At 44.4% G+C, this 21,697-nt stretch overlaps 2 long non-coding RNA genes across 6 annotated transcripts in view; one reads left to right on the top strand and one right to left on the bottom strand.

The window, feature by feature from the left end:
• On the top strand, positions 1 to 18,576 carry LOC146194173 (uncharacterized). 3 transcript variants are annotated; one of them, XR_014705760.1, is made up of 5 exons: positions 1 to 212; positions 570 to 676; positions 1,742 to 1,833; positions 7,851 to 7,901; positions 17,173 to 18,576. It is a non-coding gene; the product is annotated as an uncharacterized LOC146194173 (long non-coding RNA). The 3 variants fall into 3 exon arrangements; XR_014705761.1 differs by lacking the exon at positions 17,173 to 18,576 and adding an exon at positions 8,445 to 11,593; XR_014705759.1 differs by lacking the exons at positions 7,851 to 7,901; positions 17,173 to 18,576 and having other exon boundaries at positions 1,742 to 7,796.
• LOC146194174 (uncharacterized) overlaps positions 17,826 to 21,697 on the bottom strand; it is a 22,441-nt gene continuing 18,569 nt past the window's right edge. The window contains exons 4-5 of one of the 3 annotated variants that reach the window (XR_014705764.1): positions 18,716 to 21,545; positions 17,826 to 17,955 (exon numbers count right to left, since the gene is read on the bottom strand). This is a non-coding gene — a long non-coding RNA (uncharacterized LOC146194174). Of the gene's footprint in view, positions 17,956 to 18,587; positions 21,546 to 21,697 lie in introns of those variants that run through there. The other 2 variants (XR_014705766.1, XR_014705763.1) reach the window with 2 other exon arrangements.

The following is a 21,697-nucleotide window of genomic DNA, read 5'->3' on the forward strand; positions in this document are numbered from 1 at the left end:
TTATCGCCGCCTCCGCAGCCGCAGGCACCGCAGGTAGGGTGCCTAGCCACCCTACCGCAGGTGCTTTTTCTTTTTTCCTTTTCAATTTTGGCGCGCAGTGGTACAAGCAAGCGGGAGGCTTGTTCGCGCCGTGTTTCAGATTGACCAGACTGGAATGTATTCTGCAAAATAGACTGGGCGGCACCCATCCTTGCAAGTTTCTTCAGACTTTCGTAAGTACAGCGAAAATGCAGCGCAAAACACTTACGGTGGCATCCCGTACTTTCCTCGCCAATTTAGGAGAGCTCATGGCGCCGCTCTTCTCACGTTACAGCTTGTCTGGAAAGTTTTTCTGCATCGATGCGTTATTGCTAAGTGATCTCAATTCTTTTTGCGGCATCTTGCTGTGAGTCGGTGGCTTCTAGTGAAGCGTAGAGGATCTACGAAGCTCTTTTCCGTGCGCCAGGAAGCAGTCCCTTCAATATCCATGCTTCGATCGGTCGCCGGCGGCTCATTTTCGAGTGCGCCTCCGTTTTGCTCCCGAATAGCCCTGTCTTAGCAACAGCAACCATTTCTATTTTTTGTTTCAGTGTGTGCCGAAATCCTCTTGCTGCACAGCGATTTTGGGATCTTGGCTACGTCGCAGCTTCTGCTCATGGGCTCGCCTGCACCATGAATGCCTTGTGCCTCATGAAAGGTGGGTACAAAATGTGTGCTGGCAAAAACAGGTTGCTCCACAAGAGCGCTACTATATGAAATCGAAGTGACCTTATTTATGAAGCTGGCACTGGGCATGCATTTCGGTCAGCACCGTGACAGCCAAAGCAGTAGAAAAGGGTGAGGGGGGTGGGGGTGCCAGTATACAGATCTGCCGGACTGTTCTGACCACTAGATAGGACTAACCCGGTCATACGACTACATTTTAGCTAAGCTACATTTTAGCTAAGCGTGATAATATTAATGACATTTTTGCATCAACTCTAGGTGAATTCAAATTCTGTTTCTAGTTATGACTGTATATTGTCTTGTGCACCATACAAGGTAATTGCTGTTGATGGGCACGGTAAAAAAAATGTTTTTCAATGTTCACCAGCAAATCTACTCAGTGACAGTGCTATTTCTGTGGCCATTGTATAGATCCTTTTTGTATTCCTGACTAGAGCTGGTGAAATCGCTTCTTTCAGCTGTAGCGCGTTAACAAAATGAATGCTGGTGCATATTTTCCAGTAGCTGTCAAATACAGTGAGAGGGCATTCAGGTGCACAAGGTGGGACTAGGCTGAACCAGTCTGTCCCATATAGAGATACTAGTGCCCACGTAGGCCTGTCGTGGTAGAAAATAGAATTGTATAATTGCTCGAAGAGCTTTCCAGTAGCATGCTTTGATGGGCTAGCTGGCACACCACTGCAGTGTGGTTTGGCTGTGCGAACAGGCCAAGAACGAAAGGAACGCACATGGAAATGATAAGTTTGTTTTATAATTTCTTCATCTGCGTGTTTCTTTGGTTTACACTGCCAAATCATATTCACGCTTTCCTATATGTTATCTTGCAAACAGCAAATGCACTGCTGACACTAGGGGCAAATTTTATTTGCTCTTTTTGGTTGAGGCCAATTTATTTTACTGATAGAACATTAAATGTTTCCATGTGAGTGCCATGCGACAGCTACTAGCATTATACTTTCCTTCTGTGTTGCAGCGGGATCATTCATGTCTTACCTTTACCAGGAGCCGGCATTTATTGCAATCTTCTGATTTCCAGGCCCTTCCCTGTCTGGCGCGTGTGCTGAAACAGGAATCCCTTGGAGGCGATTTGCAGCTTTTGTTCATCATCTTGATTCCGTCCCCACATAGGTAATAGCCACTGCGGTGGCACAGGATTAGGGTGCTCAATTGTTAAACCCAAGGACACGGGATGAAATCCTGGTTGCGGCAGTCCCTTTACAATGGAGGCGAAAAGCAATGCCGTGAACTGTGCGATGTTGACACACATTTAAAGACAAGGTTGTTGAAATTTCTGGAGGCCTTCACTAAAACATGTATCTATGTCCCAATATGGAAACAGTCTGTCCGGGCAATGGACAGGGAGAAAATCCAATGAGGTCATTGAGAGCATATTTACCACGGTACCAGGGGTGACCTACCCTGTTGGGGGGGGGGGGCACAGCTAGTATTATTGCGACATATCTGTAGTGCTTCCTGATATATATTTTTTTACATAGTGTAGACCAGTTGGTGCAAACTTAACTTGCTGGACATGGACATGGGAAGCCAAGGACATGGGAACTCAATACAAAGAAGTACATGGGACAACACTGTTTGGTCTGAGACCCATTTCCAAAGCATTTCACCCCAAAAGAGCCAAGCATCAGGTCGGAGGAAATCCTGTACCAGTTGGAAAACTGTTGAGTACCTGGCGGCACCTGGAATCAAACCTGGTACCTTCTGAATGCGCAGCATTTCTTTTTCTTGTGTTCCCGTGTCTTTGGCTGGTCCAATATGTTAGATTTAAGTTTAGTACAATACCCCAAGAAAACAAAAATGACAAAATATTTTTGGTCAGTACATAATCTAATTGCCCACTGTTCTTTTAGTTTTCATGCCATTATTTGTCTATAAAATATATATCCATGAAATTTGTTGCCGCTTAACTAAATTTGTGCAGAGCTAAACACAAAATTTCACCGATCCAGTTTTTGTGTGTGTGCGAGTGTGTTCAGGTAAAGACTATCAGTGTTACAGAAACATTGTTCTACATGCTAGTTTAACATATTTGACAATGGGTAAGTTTCAGAAATAAAAAGCACAGCTATGAGGTTCCTGAAAATTTTCAGACAGCTCGTCCCAGTGTATATTATTTTTTTTCAAGAACATTGGTGAGTATGCTGAGCACTGATGTCTTCTTGCAATGAAATTTTTTCTAGCTTGGTCAGTTCTTTCAAGAACAAACTTAGTATTATCCTTTAACCATAATCATCACGGAATGACACGGATCTGGTGTGTGAATCCACCCCAAGTGCTCTGTAAAAAAAAAAAAAAAGAAAAGACGAAAATGTACTGCATACACCAGCGCACCTTTGACCAAGGCCTTTCTGAATTCATGAACGATCATTAAGCTTTTTTAAGATCTTCCAAAGCCACGTTGAGCACCATTAGAACGAGAACCCGAGCAAGGGCTACTACCCCACCAAGACATGATGGCCTTGTGACAGAATCTGCCTCACATTCAGGAGGTACCAGTTTCGATCCTGGTGCTGGTGGGTACAAGATTTCTCCCGGCCTGATTCTCGGCTCTTCTGGGATAAGATGCTTGAGAAAGGTATTCTAGTTCACTTCAGGAAAAGGGTCATGAACCAAAATTCACGATTCGTTCCACCATTAGACAACCCTAAGTCCGCTTCGTGCAGCAGAAGCCCATATGCAGTTCCTTTTTCCTCCTTTCCTAAGCCATGAGCCCTGGTAAGCCAAGCACCAGGCTGGGCCATAGCTGGTACACATTTGAGAAAATTGGGAGTGGAATTCGAACCCACCACATTGCTGTAATGTGGAATGATGCTGAGATAAGGAAATAGTGAGCCAGCACTATTACTAACCATTCAAGAAAGACTACTGATTACTCACACTGTGGTTCATTAAAAGGATGTACTCAGGGGTGCAAAAGCTCAAATAAGATTTGTAGCGATTTTTGGAGCAGCAAAATCTTCGTTTTAGAGCAATAAAATTCATATTTGGAGCAGCTCACAAGAAAAAAAAATTCAAATTTTGGAGCTGTTAAACATGGAAGAAACTTTGCTTTCGGCACAAAAGAATGAAGAGGTGTGAATATCGGACTGTATGAATGCGATCCAAAGGAAATCTAACAAAGGCCACCTATCACCGATGCTGCGTATATTTATTTTTGTAAATAAGCTTTTTGTACTGCTAGGCATGCTATCACACACACAAAAATGTGAATCATAAAATTGAAGAGGCTAAATAAAAAAAGCTAGAGAATATGCCTTTTTTTTTTTTTTTTCATTTAGCACGGTTTGACAACCTTAATCATGGGACTTTATATTGCTTGCAAGGCTCAAAAAACATTGTTTTACTCTCTGCGAAATCCACAGCTCGTGTCGTGCGAGGGCAGCTCCGAAAGAGCTTAATTTGAAGCAGTGACTGCGATCAGCTTGTGTCCAGAAGCGAGCGCAGTGCAAAGACAAAATGTTGATTAAAAAGCAAATACAGAAACAGACAAAAAGAAACGCCGACCAAAAGGCGAAATGGCAAATGCCGAACGCAAGTTTTAAGCAAAGAAAGCCGACGAGCGAGCACATCTTCGGCTTGTAAATTATACTTCTTGTAGACTGGCGGTGGCTTTGACACAATATTTTGATTAAGGAGAGGTGGACGATTATTAGGTTAGGTATTTCATGCACAATGCATACCTTATAGTACTTCAATGTTGCAGCATGCATAAATGTTAATTTTGGCAGTCTTGGGCTCCACTACGGCATTATGGAATTCAATAGCTAGGCTGCTGTGCGTTTCTCGACCTTCTGATGTTCGAAATAAATTTCACATGTTCCACCTCCAGTTGTATTAGCACGAACTTCGGCGGTGATGCAGGCATTGCGAAATCAGGGGGTAGACGAGTCGTACGTGAAAGTGCTGCAAGATATATTTAGTGGGTGCACAGCAATCATAGCTCTGCATAAAAAAGTAACAAAATTCCCATACAGAAAGGTGTTATACAAGGAGACACGCTCTCCCCAGTACTATTCACAGCTTGCTTAGAGGAAGTATTCAGAGACTTGGAATGGGAGCAGTTAGGGATCAGGGTAGATGGAGATTACCTCAGTAATCTGCAATTTGCTGATGACATTGCCTTGCTAAGTAACTCGGGGGATGAACTGCAAATAATGATTGATGACTTAGACAGGAAAAGTAGAAAGGTAGGCTTAAAATTCAACAGCCTCGGGAAGGAACAGCAGTTTACGTTAGGTAGCGAAGCACTGGAAGTAGTAGGCGAATATGTCTACATAGGACAGGTAGTAGACCGCAGACCCGGACCATAGAAAGGAAATAACAAGAATAAGATTGGGATGGAGCGCATTTGGCAAGCACTCGCAGATTATAACTAGCAGCTTATTGGTATCACTCAAGAGGAAAGTATGCAACAGTTGCATCTTACCTGTACTCACCTATGGGGCTGAAACGTGGAGGCTAACCAAGAGGGTTCTACTTAAGTTGAGGATAACTTAGAGGGCTATGGAACGAAAAATGGTAGGGGTAACATTAAGAGATGGGAAGCGTGCAGAGTGGGTCAGAGAAATAACTCAAGTTACCGACATTCTAGTGGAAATTAAGAAGAAGAAATGGACATGGGCAGGACATGTAATGCGAAGAGAGGATAACCGATGGTCGCTTAGGGTAACAAACTGGATTCCAAGGGAAGGAAAGCGTAGCAGGGGGCAGCGGATGAGGTTGAGAAGTTTGCAGGGGTCAAGTGGATGGGAGAGGCCTTCGCCCTGCAGTGGGTATAGTCAGGCTGATGATGAAACACGGAAGCCACCTCCTACACTATCTGATGATGGGAAAGTGAGTCTATCGACAAGACAGTATAGAAATAACCTTAGTGTACATGAATGAACCAACAGGATATCGAAAACTTCCATGAGCCGCATAAAAAACTAAGATACATCCAATAAAAACATGCAGCACTTAAAATGCAGGGTTGAAGTATTGCTCCAAAATCACAAGTACCACTACGGCCCACCACGGAAGCAATAGCAGTGGTGCCTTGTCACAAACAGCCCACTTGCGTTATAGGGTTCCTTCAGCGCATAGACAGTGACTGAACTGGAAAGCGGTGAAAGCACATGGATGCAAAGAAAATATGAGTAGCCATTGGAATGCCATGACGCCATCTCAAAATAAAACTAAAATGCCAGTGACGCATGCTACAGTGTCTGAAGCATCGTGATTGGTTATATCACGGCCGCAGAAAGTTGTCACTGAGTATGGCAAACTTTTGTGGATAGTCGGGGCATTTTGGCACAGCATGGCGCAAATTTCACGCTTAATGCACAGCTTGGTGCAGAAATATGTAGCCGTATCAAAATATGCAATTGGTGCAGCTGTTGCACCCCTGTGTGCTGTCCGCTCATCATTCTTGGATATTCAGGCACCAAGCCGCTTCTGCTCTTTGAGGCCTGGGAGAGGTCTGGTGTCTTTGCCTCTTTAACTGCTTGGAGCACAACAGATTTTATTAACCCTATTCAGTATGCCCACTCTTTTCAGCCTTCCATTAATAGCCTGGTACGCAGATTTAGGGTGTCTTTGGCAGGCGCACCTCCTGCATATCCTCCAAAACCTCTAGCAGTCTCTCCACTGCTTTGAAGCTCCGTTCGATCGATAGCCTTTGTCCTGCGAAGCCCCCTAGAAATTAAATACTGAAACCAAATACTAGAAACCAAATACTGTGGGAAGTCTCGACACTGACAAGAAAGAAAAAGTAAGGGGAACAAAGGACTCCTTTGCGGCGCGACGGAGTCCTGTATTTTTTCTTCATTGTGCATGATCATCCTTTATAGATGTATCGCTGTCATACCTGCTTAAGTGCTTCCGCACTAACTGGGAACCAACATGGCGGCCCACCAAGCCTGACTGCCGTTTTTAGCCAAAATAGGGAACCCTAGCATGAGATGTCACCACCCTAAGCCGGGCGCCGCGGCGCAACATGTAGGCTCCCTATCCTCTGAATTCAGCGCCATCTATTAGTGTTGTGAGAAAGTGTCTGCTGTCCCATATTGCCTCCGAGATCATCCCCACGCTTGCGGGGGTGATCTCTGAGGCCATGCTTCCCACCCTTCCTCGCAAACATCTCCTCGCCTTCGACTGTCTTTTGACCGAGCCGCTTTTTTAAAAGAGCGAGAATGAGTGGCGACTCACTGAGCGGCCACTCTTTTGGAGAGCAGTCGCTTAGTGAACAGTGGTTCTTTTGGAGAGCCGCTGGTTCAGTGAGCCATCGGGAACCGTAAGCAGCGTTTCTTTTGGAGTGCTGTTAGGAACCGTTCTGCCAGAGTTAGGTCTTCTGTTTGCTGCTACTTTAGCGCCATCTATTAGCAGTACGAGAAAGCAACTCCAGTGGTCAGGCACAGGTGGATTGGGCCGGCATATAAAGAAAAGAAAAAAGAGTGCTGTCTGCACAATCCTTCGCACGTAGTTGGTCGGCTGCTTCGGCGCCGTGTCGAGGCTCCGCGCCGGCGACCTGGCAGCCGCAATGTATGTATGCTTCGGGTGGTCGCCGCTGTTTTTGTGCGTCTTTTGTTTTGCTTTCAATAATTGCTATGTATAGTTTTCTCAAGCTGCATTACAACAGGGCGAATGTGGAATGCATGGCCCCTTCCGCAGCCAGCCCAGCAGAAAAAAAATATCTGGTTCAGTCATGAACAGCACTGACTGCAGCGCGTCGTGTGCTCAAAACGGGAACAGATGCTTTATGAAAATTAAAACCACACTTCACAGCATGAATGGCGAGCGATTCGGCTTGAAGTAGATACAAAATGAATGAATTAATTAAATACGGTCGGTGTATGTATGTGGCGGCAAAAACAGGAAGGTTGAACAAGTTTGGGTTAGGGTACTGGGCCAGAAACCTGCTGCCAGGAATAAAGGAAGCAGTGGGAGAAGCCGGGGCGCTGAGAGCTGTGGGCATTGAGAAAAACTGTCGCAAAGTTGAACAGGGTTATAGGAATATACGAAAAACGAATCAGCTAGAGAAAGCATGTGGGGGGAGGGGGGATTTAGAAAGTGAAAAAGGACTAACGCGGACTCGAGCTACAAAGCACACACTGCATTAAAAAAAATGATGCATTTACATTATACTTCAGGCTCCTCCTGAGTTCACTGTCTCCGGCAATATAAGAGGGACCTCGAATCAGGTAATCTGCTTTCTCTATATTTATAATTCACCATCTATATCTGTTTACATTGTCACTGTCAGTATTTATTAACAGTCAGTCCACAAGAGATTTTGGGCTAGAGATTGATGGCCCGAAGTATTTATTAAGGATAATTCTCAGTGTGTTTAATGATGGCCAATGTTATTCAGATAATTTTGAAACGATAGGGTACCAAAAGAACGAAGTCCTCTCTTGGGAAATGGGTGCACCTCCAGTAAATATAGTGGACATAAAGAGTAAGAATCGAGTCTAAAAAAATATGGATGTAGTCACCATTAGGGGAGATAGGATGGACACACAAATATTTCCACGCTTTCGTTAAGTTTCGGGAGGTCGAATGGGTGCGTATCAGTGAACGAGAGAGAGGCAGAGTTGGCTTTCTCTCTCTCCAATAGACCACTGTTCGCTCCTGAGCGACACAGGCTTAAGTGAGCCGGTGAACCGTTCAAGTGAGCCGGCTCACTTCAGTAAGCTGAGCCGTTCTGAGCCGCTTTGCTGATCTCTAGGTCGTCGTCTCTTCAGCTCACTGTTCCTGAGTCTGCGTCGCTTGGATGGTAGCTATTGGAAGGTTCTCTTGAGAAGATAAAGGTGGCAAACACCTGCCACATGGCGGCTGCGACGAGGCACTGGCTGGATTCCCAGGATGTTTTACCCAGCACCTCCACCAAATGTAGCGGATGAAATGGGTTTAATACAGGTCAACGTTTGAATAATGAAGGCTGCTTGCAAACGGCCCAAAGCCCAGAACAGTCTGCACGCATCTCTCTCTTCCTCGAACTCCTCAGTAAGCACTTCCTCATTTGAAAGTAAAAATGGGGTATTTCACATATAAACCTCTGGCACCCATTGCATTGACTTATGCTTTAGTCCACTTCAGCAGATCATAATGGTTGCGGAGCACTGCAAGTTTCATTTTCAACCGTCAAAATGTGGAGCACATGCAGTCGAACCCTGCAAAGGAATTTTTTTTTTTTTTGTTCCCGCGAGAATTTCACTCTTGCAAAAGTTGACAAATAAGTAAATATTAGCAATTGGCAATTCAGCTATAAGTTGTGATGGCTCAAATAGTGAGCATGAAAACAGCGAATACGCACTTGTCAGAATTCACAACCAGGCTGTGCTGTTGGAGGTGCTGTAAACTGCACGCAGGTAGTTCTCGTTATCTATAGACATATTGCTGACTGTGTTTGCATACATCAATGATCGATGTATGCGAACACAGCTGGGAGGCCTCTTGTGACCTTAGCAATGAACTGCTGAAAGGTTTGAGTTGGGTTCTGAAGTCCAAAGGGCATCCACACATACTCTAACAGCCCAAACACAGTTGTGATGGCTGCTTTAGGTATGCTGGCAAACACAGTGGGTATCTGGTGATGTGCCTAACCAGGTCCACTTTGTTGAAAATGGTGCAGCCATTCAGATGTGATGTGAAGCAGTGGATAGCTGTCGTGGACAGTCTTGGCATTCAACACTTCATAGTCACTGCACGGACGCCAGTCACTTGGATCTTTTTTTAGATATGAGATGGAATGAAGCCCATGCGCTGGATGATGGGTGTATAATGTCGAGTTGCATCATGATTGAACTCCCGTTTAGCAGGTGACCACCAAACAAGAGGTGTGATCGTGCTGGTGGTGGTGGTCACACCATATGCTTTGGTGGCTGGGTGAGATTGAAACGCTTTGCCAGTTACTGAAGTCACACCGGGATGTTCTCAAAGGAGGTGATGGTATCAGCATGCCGATGCCAGTGGGGACAAGGTTAGACTCGACGCCAGATATAGATAGCCGAGTGAAGCTGTCTGTCGGGCTGCATGCTGAATGAAGCCCAAGTGAAAGTACGATAAGAAATATGCGCTGATGATTGGGTCAACATCAGCGATGACGAACGCTCATCAAAATGTGTGGCAGGGTACCAAGTTGAGGGTGAGGGAGCGAAGTCTATATGTCACTATGGTCGAAGGGATGGCAGCCCGTTGCGATTGCCCCGCCAGCTAGGCAAGATGGCTTTTTTTTTAAGGATCACGCTGACCTCTGCACCATTGTTGACAAGGAACGGATTATGACAGGTCTTGTCAATTACCACAAAGGGACCCCGCCGGGGTGGCGCAGTGGTTACGGCACTCGACTACTGTTCCCAAGGACGCGGGATCGACTCCCGGCCTCGGCGGCCGCTTTTCGATCGAGGCAAAAAGGAAGGCGCCCGTGTGCTGTGCGATGTCAGTGCACGTTAAAGAACCCCAGGTGGTCGAAATTTCTGGAGTCCTCCACTACGGCGTCTCTCATAGCCTGAGTTGCTTTGGGACGTTAAACCCCACAAACCAAACCACGAAAGGTGGCCACATTGGGGAGCCACGAGTTGCCATTAATGGTCTTGAGGGGTTTTTCCCAACCACGAGACATGCACTTAGTGGCAGGATGTAGGAATTGCCAGTCATACCAGCAGTGTTAAGTTATGGCTCTTTGTGCGCGATGGAAAGTGGTGACTGGAATATGGTAAATGGTCTCTTGGGACAGGCTCCTGAGTGTGTCAACTGAGGTAGTAAGCTCATCAGTACAGGCCTCGAGGCAGGAAATTGCCGAGTCTGCCAGTGGTGAGACAGCTGTGGCTTGCTGGAAGGCCACCTCATGAACCTGGTTGGTCAGCTCCATGGTTGTCACTGGCCGCTGGGAAGGCAAGATGCAGATGCTTGGGCATCAGCAAGAGCTGAAGAAGAGCTCTCGAAGCAGCGGAACATGGGTGGTGAGTCCTCACCGAGGAGCTGCCAAATCCGGTGAAGCAGTTGTGAAAGGCGACAGTCGTCAAGGTCCACCAGTAAGGAGCTGCTGTAGGTGAGAGCGTTCTTACGCCATAGTTCTCTCGGGTACTTTGGTCTTGAGGTGCTGATGAGGGCATCTCCCATGAGTTTATAAGAATATTCTGCAGGTCACTGATCATGTCAGGAGAGAGCGCAGATACGACATGATTGTACTAAATCACCTTGTGAGGTGATGCAGTCAGTAGAGATGTGCACGGGCCGAAATTCTGAGCCCGAGCTAGCTTGGAATCTGTGCTACAGACCAGAGTCTGGCATGGCAACGTGTTCAGACTTAAAGGGCCCACGAAGAGCTATTTACGAAAACTGGAAAACGCACTCTAGATATAGGTATCCTATCAGTCCTGTTTGCAACACACAAATTTTTATGGTAGTGTCAGTAATACCGAAAATATTGGCGACTGAAATGGCGCTCGTCCTCTGCACGCTTAACCTGACGCACGCCGCCATGGAAGAAAAAAAAAAAAATGAAAACAAGCTGAGACGGCACCCCACCACGTTCCATTCTGCCCGGGTCACCTGGGAGCATCCAGTGAGCGGGCACAACCAGCAAGCCCCGATGGAGGTTTGCGCGGGGGAACATGTCGCCCTAATCAGTTGAGAGCTTTAACCAGGAGCACTTTTTAAAAATTAGTTGCCAATTGTCTCCACGCAAAGTGTTTAAATTTGACTCAAATACTCACAAAGACCATCTCTATAAATTTCTTTCACTAGAATATTAGAGCAAATATTGTTTAATGGCCCTTTAAGGCCCTGGTCTGGCCCAGAATGATACAGAAAGAAATAATTTCCAAATAATGAGTTGACCTTGAAATGCTCAGTTGTCGCGTTTAAGATTGAAATTTGTAGAATATAGAGGCACAGCACAACATAGAATTATATTAATTTTTTTATATTATTATGCAAGAACAATTTATGCATTGATGAATGCTTAAGACATTTGTGGCACTCCTGGATTGTGAATCCAGCAACACTGAAGTTCTTTTTACTGCTGTATTTTGTGGCTGCAATGAATAATGTGTTCTTAGCAAGAAAGGAAAGATTTAGGTACATGGTTTCCTCACTTCACCAAAAACACGCGGCCTCTGAGCAAGGGGTTGATTCTATGGCCAAGTAATCGGTAAGCTTATCTTGCTCACTGCGTGTCTTTCATGGCACCGACAAGGTCGTGGACCGCAGATGCTTTGACTAGGTGCTACGGCCCATTTCTACTGAGGCTTGTTGAGGCCTGGCACAACAGACGTGGAAGAGCTGACAGCATACCGCGAATCTGGAAACTGATACCTAAACATCTGCCGAAGAGGAAGAGACAAAAGTCAAAATTCGACAGCCCACAAGCAGCCCTTCTGCTTGGTCGTTGACAGCTAGCAAAGATCTGTTCATGCCAGGGGAGTGTGGTGTAAAGGTGCATAAACATCTGTATAGAGAATTCACACACTCTTGTGTGGGAAGGATGCTGCAAAATACTGCTGTATTGTGACGCCTAGCACACCACAACCATATTCGTGCCTTTAAAAATGTTGTGAATACTCTGGATTGGTGTGTCTGGCCTGGCCCCGCCCAAGCTTGAGGCACAGAGCTTCTGAGCGGCCAGAGTACGAGCTTTTGGGCTAAACCGAGCCTTCGCACACCTCTAACGGTAAGGGCCGAGTTGTGCCTCAATCTGGAGAAACGACATTTGCGGGTTCTGGGGTCAGAAGGGTGAAAGGCAAAGATGTAATGATGAAACGTTCTGCGAGAGTAAGGGCGGCTCTGTAGAGCAGGTGCCGGCTTCAGTCATCCTCCAGTCCGAGGCAATCAGTTGTAGATGTGGTGCTCTAGGTCGCAGGGAAATATAAGCTTCCCACACATTTTAAGGCATAACCAAACTACTGAGCTGTGGCAGCACGTGCCTCCGGCCCAGTACATTCTTTGTTGTCCTCCTCTTGTGCAGCCGCGCTTAAGGCACAGCCAAAGAAGGATGCTGCAAGGGCAGCTTTTCTAACCAATTGTTCCAGTTTATTTTTTCTGATATTTTATGTTGAGCTTCTGTACTCTGTGAAATTTCTGGAACTCAGCGGAGAGTACTATAACTGTCGCAGCATTCAACAAATTCTTTTATTACAGTTCTGTATTCTCTGCATGAACAAGACAAATTTATATAAAAAAAGGAAATGAATACATGGGCTGTTTCTTGGACTAGTTAGTGGGGTTTACTCATTTTGGTGAGGTCTGAAGTGCAAAACAGAAACACAGGGTAAAGCGCTAACTTGTAAATGAAAAATATTGGGGGAAGGGACTTAAACTCTTCCTTTAAGGTCATGGCATGCCAGCGTTAATGGCGCCAGTTGCCGGTTTTCCTTGTGGACCCACTTGTTCAGAAGCTTTTAACTTGCGGCTGCATTCTCCCATACATAGTCGCAAGATACCACATTATAAAACCACCGCGACAAAGATCTAAAGCACCATTTTAACCAAGCCACACAAAGGTATCTTCGTGGCCTAGGGGTCCTGAAGGGCTGGATTCCGATTTCACCCTTCCATGTCACACCTGTGTTGGCAGCGCCTACCAATTCGGCCATGCCACGTCTCATGCCATCACACAACTCAATGACTAGCCATGCATGACCATGTCGTCTGCCAGCTACCACTTGCCAGAGCCGTGCCCATGATTTTTTGCTCATAATGCGGACAATGGCTTTTCTGGGGGACGAAGCCTTTAATGGTGCTGAATGGGAGAACTAGGGTTGGAACACTTTCATCCAGCGATAGAACTAGTGCAGTTTCTTAGCACCAAGAACAGTCAAGGGCAGTCCAGGCTGCACTTCAAACACAAGTTTGAAGGACGTCGCCTGACATCAAAAACACTGCATAATTGGTGTTTCACTCCTTTTAGCAGAACATTTTCGAGAACACTGCAGGATGTGCACTGGAGAAATGCGTAAGCATGCTCATTGCTGTGTTGTCCGCAAGATGTGTCAGCGGGATTCCGCGAGTAACAGATACTGCGCCTTTCCTTTCCTGTAAACCAATTATAGAAGGGTGGTGAACTGTGATGCGTTCAATGGAACACTGGTTGTGTTCAATAAGGGGCGTGCGATGTACCATGTGCAGCAGCAATGCTCAGGCATTCGCATTTCTCCACTGCAGATTCTGCAGCACTCTCAGAATTTTTCAGATTGAAGTTGGCTGATTACCTCTATTACCTCTGATTACACTTTCTAACCATTCCTACCATTTGTGCATGCAAATCGCGCCCTTTCCCGCTCATTCACGTTTCAAACATTTCAAATTTGCTGCCACTGGAAGTCACTACCACGTGACCCGTTTGGATGTCGCCATTACCCCCCTAATTAATTACCTAGTTAACCCACATGCATCAAATTATTTCCCCAGCAAGATTTCTTGGTTCTCTATCTAATGCAACCATTCTTTTTCTTATAACTTGTTTCGTTCAAAGATAATTGATGACAATTCTGGTGACATGAAACTGCCGACATACCTACATAATGCTGACGCATTAAAATGGTAGTGACAAAGCATTACTGCCCTGTGCAGTCATACCTATTTGACACAAGGTACCTCTGTTGCCACAGAGGACATGGGCTCAACTTCAATGTCTTAGCTGTGATAAGCCGAGGAAATGGAGGTTAGCATTTCATTTACAATCATGACAGTCACGATCGTTCAAGGGGCAGAACATGCACACCCTCTCTTGGCACTGCTCCTCACTACTTGGTATCTCTGCTCCCATCCGCCTAATCTAATGAACTATACTAGTACTGATGCAACAGCATTTGCTTCAGTGTCCAACCTTCGAAGCAGTGTCCAACATGCGAAGCCTTCACCGTGTAACTGTGGCAGGTGGTGTTAAGAGGTATTTCCCGCCCTCCATTTATGGGAGAGGAGGGAGATATTTGGACACGAAAGATTTAGCAAAGTTGAACCAAAAGCCACGACGAATAGAAATAGAATATAATCGGGATTGGAATAATTGGAGAGTGAAAAAACGATGGAATTAAAATTGGATTGGTTGAAACATTCCAAATTGACTGGCTATGAGGGACGCTGTAGTGGAGGGATGCAGATAATTATGACTAAGTGAGGTTCTTGAATGTATGTACTCTGAAATCTCACAGCACGTGGGCACCTTGCATTTTGTCTCTATTGTAACATGGCAAGGGTCGAAGCCGGGTTTCCAGGCTCTGTAGTCAAGCACCCAATGACCAAGCCACCACAGTGCACAATGAGAGTAGTAATACATTGGTGAGTGAATTTCGTCTGCAGTCAGTCGAACTAACCGTCCTTAAATTTGTTTTTCCTACAGCAAAACTTCCTATGAAAATGCTCTTTATGAACCGTTCCCAGCACTCAGGGGTGTCAGGCATTGCCCCTAGTATGTGGGCCATTCACTTCTGATCTCTTCAGTAGGCACTGCAATCCTGAGTGACCCTAGTTCATTGCTGCAAAGTGGTGGCTGCACAGGATATTGGTGGCTGCAGGAGACAGGATAAAATGGAAAAAGGTCCAATTGACTTATTTTCAGTAATGCTACTGCACATGTGCGAAGCCTTCTTCTCTATTTCTACATAGTAGGGCAGCAGTTCACTGCGTGTGCGAAAACCATGAAAGATGTCTGCTGGGTCATTGACGCGACAAACTGTTGCGCAATAATTACATGCATTGCTAGCATGTACTTGGCCCTCAGGACCACATACATTTTCCCTGCCTGCTATTGCAACAAACAAAAAGACGCTGCCAGGTTTGCCTTCTAAGAGATCAAGTGCCGCTTGGAAAATAAACCCACCCTACTATTGTGAAAGAATTTCTGCAGAAAATATGTGAGGGAGCCTCGGTAACCCGCCCTGCCAAACATACCTTGCCTGACGTCTGCAAGAAGAGGCGCGACTGGAAAAAGGTCTATAGCAGAGCTACATTGCATGTGCTTAACAAAGTTGTTCGCTGGGTTAACTAGTATAGCATCCTAAAATTTGAAAGTGCTTGGAAAGACAAGGACAAGAGAAGTGGACGAGACAAAAGCGTTTGTCCTTGTCTTTCTGAGCACTTTCACATTTTAAGACTGCAAGTGCTGTTGTGTATAGCAATAAATTTGGTTATTCATAATTTGTCTGTTTTTTATTCTTTTGTTGGCTATTCATGACAAGCTTACAGAGGGGTATTTACATGACCTCACACGTGCCGTTTTATTGCCCAGAAGATAGCTTTTGCTAAGAAATCCCGAGTAAATCGTGGTGAGCCGATGAGACATGCATAGCAGTTTTTTGCAACGCTCCATGAACAGCAAATTGGTGGCCACTGTCATGTTGGTGAATAGACCAAACGTGCACGCACAGTTTTATGTAATGTAAACCAAGGATTAAAAAAAAAAAAAAAGGCTGAGCCGACGACATATTATTCGACTGAAACCGACGACATATTATTCGTCTTCGTGTAGTTCTGTTTGGAGTATTCCTTATATTTTATGTAATTGGTGAATTAGTTGAGATTAATTATTCTATTTTTTTTTTTATATTCAGTTTAGGCCCAAGTACCCTTAAGTTTTAGAGGGGGTTCAAGTACAAATGACCCAGTTTTTTCTACTAACATATTTCCTGCATGATTGTTTTTTCCAGCATTTAAACAAAGTGTGCAAATATGAAAGGAAAAGAAAATACCACATGACTACGGTCTTGCTTTGCTAAAGTTTGAATTATCCGAATTCAGGTTTTATCTTGCATGAAAGATGACAGAATCCTCTTCATGAGTATGTGGCTTCCGCCCACACTGAAAATCCGGAAAGCCCGTCTTTTTTTTTTTTTTCCCCGAATCAATGAAGCATACACGCCCACTGTTTCAAAGTGAGCAGCCACCGCCACTGTCAGCCAACTCTGACAAAGCTTTTATCGAGCTGTCCCACTGACAAAATTTGGCAATGGCAAACACAATGATGATCCCCAAATTTGGTCCAAACCACCCTCAAAATTTGACTTCGTCCGATTTGGACCAAAACCGACGTTCAGGCTAATTCAGCTATGTCAAGCATGATGGTGACTTTCAAATTTAGTCCAGGCCACTCTCTGCTGAAGCTGGATTCAGTTTATTGACAGGCACACTGGACAGCACTCAAAATATTGTTATGTCACTAGTGAGATCATATATGTAACAATACAATAAAACAAGGTGAGTGCTTGTTAAAGAACAGAGAGCACGTGCAATTAAAAAAATTATAGACTTTTTCCCGAGACGTGGTTACGTGGTTACAGGGATGATGACAGTGTTTCACCGCAAGAGATTCCTTCAGTCGTTTTTATGCAATTTCAGTGCCAAATTAAAATAAATCCTCAATTCTTGGATATTGTAGTGCTCGATCTATACTAAATCAGACATTTTTTTTTACACCATAATCTAATTTAATACATATTGTTACATTTTGGTCCATGTTTTCTCCCTTTACAGGTCCAATGGACACATTCAAGTGCAAGGCCCTTAGTAACAATTGTGCAGCAATAGTACCATGTAGCTGTGCACTATCAGACAAAGGGCCAGTTCTGGAAGGCCTTTTTGGTGTCCATGGGATCGAAACATAAGTTATAGTCCTGTGCATTGTTGATAAATTCAGCCTAGCCCCACCATCCACTGGTTGTCCTGGTTAGATGACTTGGTAGACAAACTGCCCCACATGAGTAACAGTCCAGGGTTCACTCCTTGGACCACGTCAAATTTTTCACTACTGAAGCTTCTGGAAAACTTATATAGCTTTTCTTTTTACCTGTATGGCTGCACTTATATGGGTGCTAATGAGTAAGTAGCCTCTATTTGAAGTCTACTTTATCTTGTTTCCACTAAGTATACATTTGACAGATCTAGCAGCCAATGCGTGGTACTGCTTTCTTTGATACACATCGCATAATTCAGCACTCTGCCTGAGATGAGCAGTGCACCTGCTGCTAATCATATTGCTGTAACGCATGTAGCTCAGTCAGAATGTTCTCCTCAGTTGAGCAAACCAACCGTTTTCTGGTCGGAGCATTTCATTAATAAAATAATTAGTGGACAACACACTTTGAAACAAAATTATCTTTATTATTTCAATCAGTAAGCTACTATCATTTGCTTACCATGCATGAAACATTTTGTAGATTTTGAACTGTATACTCGCCACAAGATGAGTTGAAACGGTTCCGACTGATAACAGCTACAAGTGAATGGCATCCATCCTTCCACCAGTGTTCTTGTGATCTGCAAAGAGCAAGGCTCCTGAAGTGAAAGCTGCATGGGCCACAATCTCCACACGAAGTCTTGTATCAAGGCATTTCTAGAACAAAAGAGTTTATTCTAGTAATGTCGATAGGCAGTTCATTGAAAGGTTTTGCAGGCACAGCTGCTGCTAGCCAAGGAGGAGCTTCAGTTTCTTGGGGTGTATTACCATTTTGTTTTTGTTCATGAACTTGCCGCAGAATACATATCTTTATCTGCCAACAGAACTTTTTTTTTATGTACTTTGTTCTTTTCAAGGCTGAAGCAGTACAAGAAAGATAAGGCTGCAAAATAGGTTGATTCTTGTGGTAAAGTATGTGAAGTAAATGAAATAGGCTTCTGCCACAGCAAAAACCCTCCACCTAGTAAACAATCTATCTCACTCCGGCAATGTAGTGCAAAGAGCGACGTGTCAAAGAACGCGAGCTAAAGAAAACTAAGCGCTGTTAAAGCTGATCACACCATCGATCACTTCAAATCTTGCGTGCACGTTTCTGTACGGTCCTGTCGTTTTTCAGAGAATAACGCACTTTTTACAGCGGAAACAATAAATTACTTTCTTCCTGCCGATACATTCCGAACATGCTTTTAGTGCGCTCGCCCAAGTTCTGTACTTGCCCCCACGCATTGACATTATAAATGGCATTGAACCATTTTAACCTCGCAGAAGCCGCTGAAATCATTGTACTCTCCTAAGCTCATTTCCGATGCACGGACATTTTTTAAATAGGAGCGAACTTACCAAGATTAGGTGAATTGCGCGTATCGGTTGGTGGTCTCGGTTCGCCGAAGTTGCAAGTGTACGACAACAATGTTTTAGCACAGCGTTTAAGGGTCTGGTTGCCGACTTATAAAAACTGGGAAAGCATATGACAACCACAGCGGTAAAGAGAAAATGTAACAGCATAATAACAGCGCATATTCCTGCCTCTAACGCCGTACGTTAAATGCTTCAAGCACGGCGCCATGAAGAAAAATGCAAAAGCGAATGCAGCGCCACTACTGGAAATTACAATTGCAACTTCATGGAAAATATTAGTAACAGAAAAAAGTTCCCTTCTGAATGACATCTAACGACATGACTTCAACATTTAGAACTGTATTCTTGATGAGAAAGCTGAGTATGTTGCATCCTAAAGAGAAAAAAAAAAAAAAATGATTGGTAAGTGCCGCCATCTGCACCGCTCGCAAATGCAGATTCGGCGCCCTATTTGAAATAATTATTTTAAACGAGCGCATGTTTGCGCAGATAGACCTCGCAAGGGCCGCTTTGCTCCATCGAAGCATTTGACGCACGACATGTAGCAGTGATCGCAAGGCACATCCGCGCAGACCTGTGAGGAACCAGTGCAACTATGAAGATATTCCCTTGCTCCTTTTTCTTCTCGCAAGCAATATTCCAAGCACAAATAGAAGTGACTATGAAAGTACTTTGCCGAGCCCAAAAGGAAGAATACACTGACGCTGAGCAGTCCCATTACGAATCCAACTGGATTGACATGTTGGAAAACAAGTGGCTGATTTGAGCCTGGCAGTTTTGTTGATGTGCTCAACTGACAGCAAGCAGCCTAACTACTGGCATCAACTAGAGCACAACTCACCCTTGACGATTTTTTTTTTTTACTTTTTACAGTGACTCATGCTATACAGATATTTTATAAATGCACTAAACAAAGCGGCCCAAGCATACAAACAAGCGATAGTTTGTTTTGTCTCGCACTCTTATTTTTTCCTTCATGCATGAGCGCCCACACACTAGGAGGATGAAAATCCTGCAGGTTATGCACCTGTATGGATATGAACGAGGAATGACCAATGATGCAGCATTTGTCCAAACAAAGGCACATAATGCTCTTGAAGAGCCTATAGAAACTCTCAAATTGAAATAATCTTATACTACAATCCTTTTTTTTTTCTGGATGAACACAACGCTTATAAAATATGTTCTGTAATGCAAGCACCTTTCCTGTCATCAGCAGGACATCCGCAGCTATGCATCTAAAACTTGCCGCCACTGTGGGGAAGCAATATGAAATGCAACAGTAAGATGCACTGCTTTGATCTAGCAATCTTTTTCCGCCTCAAATGAGAATTCAGTGTACTCACCACGTTTACAACTATTACAAGGTCCTTACTACCCATCCGGTTAGCCCCTGAATTTAAATCTCCAAAATGAGAGGGCATAGCTGCACTTAACATATTTGCTAAATATGCACTCAGGCACAACAAAACACAGTGCCTTTCAGGTCTTGCAGACATGCGTTATGTTCATCTGTCAAGAAATGTCTAAATACTTGCGTGTCTAGTTAGAAACAAGCCCCTATTTCACAAAAACTGGGGCAACTAAAAAATGTTAGGAACTCACACAAGCCGCACAGTTTCATGCTTGCAGAATAGCAGCTATGTTCTTCTACCAAGCACATATATGACCAACTGCTTATTTCTGTTATCTGAAACTGCTTCCCCAACAAAATCTTGGCTCTTCAGTAAAACTTCCCATCATGTCAGAAAAGAAAGAAATGAAGCACCATACAACACTTCCTAGCTGCGCCATAGAACTGAGCAGTGTCCACTTTTATTTTTTTGGTAAAGTTGTTTTTCTTTTTTAGATACGAAATGGCTGCGCTATTCCAAGTTTGACATTGTGTCCACTCCTATCTTCGTCCAGGTTGGATCGATAGTATGTATAAATCGATAAATAAAAAATGAAGCTAGTGTGACTCGATGAAAATAATGCTCGGCACTTTCTGCACATAGGAAAGTACAAAACACCAGCCATGCAATAATGACTAGCATCTAACAACAAGTAGGTTTCCATGGATATTGTGTACGTTTTTATGTAGGGGTGTCTTGCACTTATTTTTTTAGGTGAAGAGGATGCGATAGTGTGCAACAGCAAAGAAAAAAAAATGGCAAGAGCATAGCCGAACAGGTTCCTCATCATCATCCTAACCAGCCTGACTACACCCACTGCAGGATAAAAGTCTCCTTTAATTCTCTTGTAAGGAGGAAGATGAGCATGCAGGAAGCTCAATGTCGGCAGCCACAGCCAGTTTGCTCAAAGTGAGAGACAAATCATCAAACTGCATGGGAGAAGTTCTAATTAGGCATTAACGCAGATGATGATGATGATGGTGCCATGGTCGGAGAGAAAGTCAAAACCTGAAATGGTGTCACAGGAGCACGACGAGAGAACAAATTCTATGGTACATAATGAGCTGTGAATGGTGGCCCTGGCCGTGCAAGCAGTCAAAGGCGAAAGACACTGCGCATTACGATGTGAGAAGCGAAAGATCAGATAATGATGTCCACACTTTTATTAGCTTGTGCAGTTTCCTACACATCACAGATACAGTAGCCCCAGTATCAACAAGGAACGGCCCTACATTTGTTGACGTATTCGCAGTTCTTGCCTCAGGCAGTAACTAGTTTTCCTGGGGCAGAGATACAGCAAAGAAACCGAGTGGCATTATGAGGATGGAGGCGAGTAGGCAGGTGGTGAGTGGAGGTGTCAAAGTTGTCTGCAGGAAAGACATGGGCCAAGGCTCAGGGGCGCGTAAAGGCAGGCACATCTGCAGGTGGCGACAATGACTCACAATGTGACCAGAAACTCTGCACGCATAACAAATAAGAAGGTTGTCATATATGCACCAGGAGTCCACACAAAGAGGGGACAGTTACGTAGGAATGAAGGTGGAAGGCGGAGATCTGACGTTGCCATACA

The sequence above is a fragment of the Amblyomma maculatum genome, chromosome 3 (genome assembly GCF_055883805.1).
Source record: "Amblyomma maculatum isolate TAMU_Amacu chromosome 3, ASM5588380v1, whole genome shotgun sequence".
NCBI classification, from domain to species: domain Eukaryota; kingdom Metazoa; phylum Arthropoda; class Arachnida; order Ixodida; family Ixodidae; genus Amblyomma; species Amblyomma maculatum.